At 37.8% G+C, this 9,007-nt stretch overlaps 1 non-coding gene across 1 annotated transcript; it reads right to left on the bottom strand.

Annotated features, from left to right (window-relative positions):
- Positions 1–5,318: 5,318 nt before the first annotated feature.
- TRNAG-GCC (transfer RNA glycine (anticodon GCC)) lies at positions 5,319–5,389 on the bottom strand. The gene has a single exon. It is a non-coding gene; the product is annotated as a tRNA-Gly (tRNA).
- Positions 5,390–9,007: the final 3,618 nt, after the last annotated feature.

Genomic DNA, 9,007 nt, shown 5'->3' on the forward strand with positions numbered 1-9,007 from the left:
TTGTCCAGCATCTGTGAAATTAAAAACGGAAATTTTGGATATTTCTATAGTTTAATTAACGTAAAATTTGAAGTATATACAAGTCGTATCCAAACGTTCATTTCTCTAATTATCGGGCCAAAACTCTAATTTTGAAGTTGGAAATCTCAACTGTTTGTACCTAGATGCTTTACGTTTCATGAATTACATCAGGAGTACGCTTGTCACAAGGTAGACTCGCGTTACTCCAAGAAAACGTCTTAACAGGCACGAGGTCGCCCGACGTGTACATTTCTCAACCTCCACGGTGACAAGGCACTAGGCTGCCCGGCGCACCGTAATTACTTCAAAATAACATCCAGTACAAACTACCCTTTTACCTGTAAACTGGACACCAAGGCACTAGCTTGTCCGGCAATACAATGTCTTACAGCATCCGTTTCGGGAGACCTGCCCTCCGATCCGAGCTGACCGAAGCAAAAACAGCCTCTCCGTTCCAAGTCTCAGTTCCAACAGTCGACCTCCCCCACTCTCATCTGGGAGTTTATATACGTTTTGTTGGCGTCTGTTGCCAACCGCCCTTCTTTCAAAATTTTTAATCTTTAACAGCTTAACTGCCCGCCTTTCTTTTGAACGTTCGAAACACGAAGAAAGAACAGATCTACATGTTTTTTATACATGGAATATATACTAACCTAAAAATGCATAATGAATTGAGATATCCTTATCACATATACATATTTTTATACACGTAATTATCTAATTAATTAACATATTAATAAATATTTTAATAAGGAAAAAAACACTGTTGCCCTGACACGGGGGCAGAGCAACAAGATATAGAGGCAGAAATTCTACATAGATGGAGTGAGAAGAAATGACTCTACACTACAAAAAATGGTGTTAAAACGACACAGATACCCATTACACAATTGGTCAACGTTTAATATCAGTAGTGTAAAAATAACAGATAAATGGTTGTACCGTATTCAACAATTCAACACCATTTTAACACCACCAAGGCTAAACGAGGACGTTGTTTTTGCAATGTACTAATAATATTTTGCTTACATTCTTATTATAAATTTATTTAGTACAAAACATCAATTTTTAAAAAATCCAATTTCGCATACTTGACACTGGCAGTTGAAATTCTGAGGAATACAAAATGTAACGAAAAAAGAATTAACCTTGCAAAGCCGAATGCTACGCCCTTGGTCCCAAAATCTTCCATCTGCAAAGAGTTTTTTTTGGAATTGTGTTGGTACAGGTAGTTGTTAGTTCAAAGCCTCACAAGGACATCAACGTATCTACCATCTGCGAGGGTCTCTGTTTCAGTCGAGGAGGGACGCAAGGCCGTTTGTACCTTACAGCCTTGCACCGGAGAACCAACTGCCAGAAAACGCAGCATCTTCTAATTGGCGCCATTCTTGGCAGTCCTGGCAACTACAAATCGACTCGTGTCCATCCGTCTCAATGTAAAGAATCATGGTGGATTCTTAACTTTGAGCCTGCTATTACTAAAATCTACAAATCCAAACACCAAATCTTTTGAAAAATAATGTATAACCTAACCTAACAAATCAATTTGCGGGCTCAAAATGAAGAATCATTGCTTAAGAAATAATATTTTTATTATATATCAGTTTAGATGTACCACACTGTTCAGTAATAACTCTGCTACATCATTTGCGAATAACGTATTTGTGCAACAAGCAAAAAATTTCTCAGAAATAGGGCTCACGCATTGGTTCATCTAATATTGTTTTGATGCGATTTCTGTCGCTTATATTTTACTTATGAATGGAAGAAATCATCCTTTTTAGCTACTATAGATGGGTACACAATCAGAAATTTGGATTTTAAATTTGATATTGTTGGATATGCACATAAAAAGAGAAAATATAAATTTTTAAAAGGAGGAAATATATACAGTGGATAACATAAATCAACCATATTTCTCTTCATCTTATCGCAGTTCTATACAACCATTTATTATAAAATCTAAATTCTCGTAAATAGATGTTGAATTTTAGTATTGAAATAAAAGTCTGAATAAGCATTTTTGTCTTCCTGTATCAGGTAAATCTTTTTGTAGGGGTTACTGTAGTTGGACACAACTGACGGAATATCCTCTCACAAAGACCTAGGCATTGTTTTCGACCAAAAACTCACATTTGAAGAACATATAACAGGCACAACAAAAGAGGCAAAGCGTCTCTTAGGTTTACTGTATCGTTTCACTGAAATTAGGGACATCTCAGCCCTTACTTTGTACTTCAAATCATTCATTTCCTCAATAATAGAATACTGCTCTCCTGTCTAGTGTGTCCCACTCAACTTTCTAGAATCGATTTAGTCTTTCACTTCTTCCTAGCTATTCTTTGATACAGGGTTCCCTCATTACGGAATTTTTCATCTCCGCATCTCTTGTCTTTTCTAAACTTACAAACTGCTTATCAGCGACGTTTGCAGAATGATTTCAGTTATTTATACAAAATTGTGGATGGCAAAATCTGCTGCAACACACTCCTTGAGGAATTCCACTTTCGGGTACCTATGCGCTCAACTCGCAACACAATATTATTTTATACAAAGAAACCAAGACTAGAAATTCAAAAAAGATCCCTCTTTTACAGACTTGCCACACAATACAACGACCTAAAGTCCGCGCGTTCATTATATCCCCAGCGGTTAACAAAGGGAGCGGTGCTCTTTGTTAAAAGAAACACCCAAGTTGGCGGTTTTCTCTTGAAGAAACTGGAGTAGGAAAGCGATGTTGCCAAATTGAAGGAAAGGGTAAAGAAAGAGAAACAAACAAATTAAAGAATATGTAAAGAGAAAAGAAATACAGATAAAGATTAAAAAGGACAATATTAATAAAGACAGGAAAGAGGCATATTATAAATCCTCATATTTACACTGAATACCCCTAATTTTTCTACTCGAAAAATATATTATTCAGAATATACATATATAGTTAACTTACCTTCACTCATCGTCATCGTCATCGCTGTCTCCGACGTGAATCACGAATCTCTCCTGGTTACTATCCGTGTCGTGGTTAATATATTTTCTCTCAATTTTCATGGTGTGTTGAATGCAGGACAACCAAAGCTGAGCATCAATTGTCTCTGTTCCTTCACGCAACAGCTGGCATACACTGGCACTTAGAATAGGAGATACATTGTTTTTTCTCACATATGATTTTAACTTGGCCCACACCAGTTCTATGGGATTAAACATGCAATGGTAGGGAGGGAGTCGCAACACTTCATGTCCACGTGAGGCTGCAAGCTCATCCACTACGTACTTTTTAGTAACGTTTGCCGATTTAATTATTTCTAATAAAAGGGCTTTTATAGGAACAGGTTTCGGTACTGAAATGTCGTGCCTCTCCATGAAGGAAATAATATCCTGCAGTTTTGTCTTCATAGTTGGAATTTTCACTAGCAGCCTCGAGTGGTAACTTGCATTATCGCAAATTATGATACACTTGTTATCACTTGACAAATTTGGCAGCAGATTATTGGTAATACAATTTTCAAACACTTGTCCGGTCATTTCGTCGTGACTATCAGCTTTACAATCTCCAATGTTCTTAGCTGAAATATACAAACAATTTGGGACCCACCCCTCACTGCTCCCAGCATGGAGCACCATGATGCGTTTTCCTCGTGCTGACGGCGACTTCAAAATACAGTTGCAAGTACCATCGTCCCACCCTTTTTTGACGACGTCGTGAGTGTCGAACCAAGTTTCATCTAAATAAACAATCTGGCAGCCTTCTGATATCAACTTGTTGAGTTTGTGAAAGTAACGATACCGCCAAGCAACAATTCTTGTCGACTCCGTTATTGCATTTATTTTCTTCAGCTGACGAAAAGAAAAACCAAGTTTCTTCAGAAGCTCTCGAAGCGTCGTTTGTTTGTAAGGGAAGTCTGATATTAGTTTCAGTTGCGTTAATAATTCACAGACGCTTGGTGCGCGTCCTTTAGAAAAATAATTGTAAATCTCTCTCCTAACAAAATCGCAAACAAACTCGTCCACTTTATATATTTTTTTCTTTTTATTACCAGGGTTCTTTGGTGTAACTGGGCCTCTTTCTGTGATCTTTCGCACTGTTTTCCTGTCTAATTTCAAAATATTTGTTGTCTCCGACGTTGGTCCTCTTCCTGAATTATTCCTGGAGACATATTCGTGCACACTGCATACAAATTCTTGAGCTTGTTTGTTCAGAATTCTCTTTCCTTTCGTCATCACTCTGGAACTGCCGCTGCTAGTACTTGGCTGGGGGTCACTTTCGTCAGTTAAATTCTCCTGCGCAACAACGTTTGCTAAAGGAACCTGGTTTGCAACACACGGTCTCCACATGCTAATAACAAAACCAAAATCTAATATAAAAACTAAAAGCACAACACTATAACAAAGCAACAACACAGCACCATAACACAACAAAGAAATAACACCACACAATACAAGTAGATAAGAAAATCAACCCCGCACGTGGTTATGGCGCAAAAATAACGAGAAGCTCACGCACCCGCCTGCTCCGCCTTGCAACTACAAGAAATGTAAAGAAAATGTGGCAACAACGTCTGAGTGCACGCGCTTATCGGGAGCGGTCTGGTTATTGTTGGCTATTGTTTCCAGTGTTACGTTTTATCAAAGGGTTGCCGATGGGGATATAATGAACGCGCGGACTTTACCATGAAGAATCGATATATTTTCCTCCGAGTTTGCTTTTCGGTCTTCTATTAGAAGAAATGTTTGTAAATATTATCAAATAGTGCCATCCCTTGCTTATTTTTTTGTCAATTTGCTGTTCTCTTTGTGTTATTTTGTTACTTCTAATTATTATTTTTAATATCTTTAGCTTATTATTTTCATTGTTGATAATTTCATTGTAAATGGCAACCTGTGCTGTATCTGGAATTTTCTCAATAAATAAATAAGTAAATAATCGTAAATTAACAGAAAAAATTAGGAAGTATTTGATCTTCAGTGGTTGCTGACTCTGCTGCCGATAGTTTTAAATTATGTGAACTGTGAACTAACAAACACATACGGAAGAATTTCATCTTTTTCAAATTCCTCGGAATAATATTTCTGTATGTTCCTTTTACATGGACAACAACAACAACAAAAAATGACAGTATTGTTACACATCTAAGCATTCAGGTAGCTCATCCCTGAGCAGCAAGCTTTAATTTATTTCCAGTTACACTAGAAATTTTCCCAAACAACTGACAACCTTGCAAAACCTTGGGAAAACAAGATGGTAGTGGCATTTATAATTTTTTGAACGAATAGTATTTCAATGTACTAAAAAATTTAATTGCATCGGCCGGGAATCGAACCCGGGCCGCCCGCGTGGCAGGCGAGCATTCTACCACTGAACCACCGATGCGGTTACAGCATTTATACTTTTCTGCGAGGATTATGATATGGGATTTTCTTTGCAGATATTTAAAATGTAGTGTCGTGTCGGTCAAATCATTGTAAAGGAGTACCTAAATTGATATGTCTTGTTACAAAGTATATAAATAGAAAATCAATTCGTGAGACTGGAATTCGTTTTACGTTGCAATATAACATATCGAGAACCTGACATATATTATGCTAACGATAATGACGTTCCGGTATGGCATTAAGAAATCAGATAGAAGAGTGGAAAACTTCTTTATGGCCTTGTTTACCTTGTTTTACCACACAGCTGGTCTGATGAACTCGTGGCATCAACAAGACAGATCGCTTCTATACAAGTAGTTCCTGTTTTTTCCTGTAGAGCGTGCCACTCTCCCAGCTTGATGCCTAAGCCCGATTTAGCTGCCCCCTTTCAGCATCTGCTCGAAGTGGTGTGTGGTTTGTTGCTTGTGAATAGATGCAACTTTCGTCAAAATCAAACAAAATAGTTTTGAAAATTAATTTCGATAGGATGGGCTATGGGTGGACAAAGAATTTTCAGATGGGCCTGCTTCATTAGCCATTCACTTGCGCTCAATCCCTCTTTATCTCCTTCTCGCTTTTTCTTTCTCCATATTCTCTGTCTGTCTCTCTCTGTCTCTTTCTTTCCCTCTTTCTTTCTCTTTCTTTCTGTCTTTATTTTCACTCTGTATCTATCGCTTTCTTACAACATTTCCTTATTACAATTTTCTTTCTCTCATCCTCTGCTCTCTCATTCTATCTCTCTATCTTTGGTTCTTTTCAAGTCCTTTCTTTTCCTTTTCTTCTTTCTTTTTCTTTTTGTCTATCTTTCCTTCTCTCTCTTTCTTTCTTCCTTTTTTCCCTACCTCCTTTTATCACTTTCTATCGATTTTTCATTATTTCTTTCTCTCAATTTATATTTCTCCTCACATTGGCGTAGCAATATAATCACCGCCAGCAAAAGGAAGGGGGGGGGGGCTGCGAAATTCGGCCAAAGATAGAAATGCATTTCTTTCCGGGCAGTAGCAGCACTAAGATAGTCGTTGAGGAAGGAATTGGTTAGGTATGGCATTACACAGACGTTCTCTGGGGATGGTTACAGCAATGTTTGTCTTTTTTTATATATATATAGTCCGGGTGCCAAATGCCTAAAAGTGGCATAACCTCGTTTTGAGGTATGAATAAAATGTTTTGACTGTTTTTGAAAGGTTACGTTATGGACATATCAGATCCGATTGATGCCACTCTGTCAATCTTGAGAAATTTCAGTAATTCCAGATGGCGTCCAATATGGCTGACTTTCCAGTTAATGACCAATATCTCAGTAACCAACGGTCGTAAACAGATAAAAAATTGTCCTGATACTCATTAGATAGATTACGGAAAAGATTCTGTTTAATTTTTCGCTAATACTGTAATTTATAAAATAATCTTTGAAATAAGTATTTTTTCTAGCACTTTTTGAAGTTTTGAATAAATAAAATGACAGGAAATTGTTTGAAATAAAAGTGGTAGCCCAATTCATAAGCTTTATAGGGCCTCCCCTATGGCGCAGTGGTAGCGTCGCCTTGTAATCAAGGGGTTCCGGGTTCAATACCCGGTGGAGACACATGACGCAGTGGTTCGGATCCCACTTTAAACCGTAGGACCAGTCCCGATTAGCCTTACTGTGCATAAAGTAGACTTAAAACACCAACTCAAACCAAACCAAATCATCGGCTTTATAAATCAACATAACTTTTAATGCATTTGAATGAAAAATACGCTATAAAATGTGTCCCAAAATGGAGGATAGTGCCAAAAAATTGCGTCTCTATTACAGGTCGGCTGCTAAGCCCCGAATCATTGACTTTTTGTTAAAAACCAAGAGACTTAGTAAAGTTAATTGTTATATCATTAAAGATATTTTCAGCCGAGTAGCCAATCGATATATTCGCCCTGACGGCCGCCATCTTGAAAATAATGTGCCATGTTGTATATATTCTGATTTAATATATCTCGTGAACTGTGTCCCCTATGAACGTCAGGTTTTCTCGGAAATGTTCCAAATAGTGTTAAGTTACATAATAAATCAATAAATTTATTTTTGAGAAATAAGAAATAGACGATATGCAGAAAACATTTAAAGAGAATAACTGCAAGTTGAAAGTCTTAATAATTCTCGAACCAAACAATAGTTTTTTATACTTTGTAAAATTACGAAGTGTTTGTTAGAAATCTTTAGATTAACTGAACTCCCTCCCTTTTTTTAGATTTATAAATTTACCTTAAATAACATTTCAAGAGAAATACAATTTACAAACAAGCCAACATGATTTCTGTAAAAAGGGAGTCAATGAAATTTATGCAGTATTAATTTGTTGTATTATTTGAAAAAAGAAAACATCGTTATGTATGATACAAAACTAGTGAAAATTGTGTACTGATTCTTTTTATATGAATCACTCTTTGTATCTTTTTCCTTCTTTGATCAGGTCTTCATATCCTTCACACTTCCATAATTTAGGCTACAGAGCGTCCACATGAGACATCCCTCATTTGAAATTATAATTGTGAGGATACTATTCGTCATAGAGCCTGCATTTTCCTTAACATTTACGCCATGACGAAAAAGCTACCGTGTAAAGTGAAAAATCTTCTGGCATTTTCAGATGCCATGGCATTACTCAAGGCTAGAGCCGATTCTATTTCCGGGGCATTTTTCTTAGCATGACCAATCAGGTCACGAGTGCGTAATGGTGAAAAAATGTTAAAGGAAATGCTTTCGTCTAAACCCGGCTTAACATACCACTTCTGACAGTAACATGTTCCCGAATATTATAAGGTGGCAGAGAGCTGTGGATCATAAATGGTGAATAAGGCTCTTTCATATACTATTTCGTTCATTCATTAAATTAGACACATACAGGAGATGTACTACGTAGAACTTTCAGCGAAAGAAGCAGGCTCGACCAGGACTCGAACCCGGGTCTCTGACATTCCGTGCCATTTCTCTACCACTGTTTTAATTTATTTCTATTTTTATAAAGGAATGCCCCAATGCGGTGGTATCCCCCGTCATTCACACTTTTCCTACATACATATCATATTTTCTCTTATTCTCGGTTTTCTCATTACGGACAACACAAACATCCATGTTCTAGCTGGGATTCGAACCCGGGACCCCTGGCTTCGTAGCACGCTGTGCTAACCACTATTTTTTTATGAAAGGAATACCCCTACGCTGTTGTATCCCCCGTCATTCACACTTTATCAACTTTTGCACTTTTTCAATTTTTGCAGTATTGTCAGTTTATCTGATTTGGACAAACACAAATACCCATGCCTTGCCCGGGACTCGAACCCGGAACCCCTTGGCGTCGTAGCGCTCTATGCTAACCACTCCGCTACGGAGGTCGACACCACTGAGCTACCGAGCTACCGTGGCTTCGCTTGATTTTTCGCTTCCGCTGTTTTACCTGTGTGGAATCGCCTCTGCCAGCGCTACTGCAAAGGGATCTGTTGCCTTTGAAACACAGTAGACGTCGACGTTGCCTCTTTCCTCCAAGCGCAACACAGAAGATGCACTAGGTAAAACTTTCAGGGGATAATGCTCGGCTCG

This window comes from Lepisma saccharinum, chromosome 1 (assembly GCF_977018435.1).
Source record: "Lepisma saccharinum chromosome 1, izLepSacc3.1, whole genome shotgun sequence".
NCBI classification, from domain to species: domain Eukaryota; kingdom Metazoa; phylum Arthropoda; class Insecta; order Zygentoma; family Lepismatidae; genus Lepisma; species Lepisma saccharinum.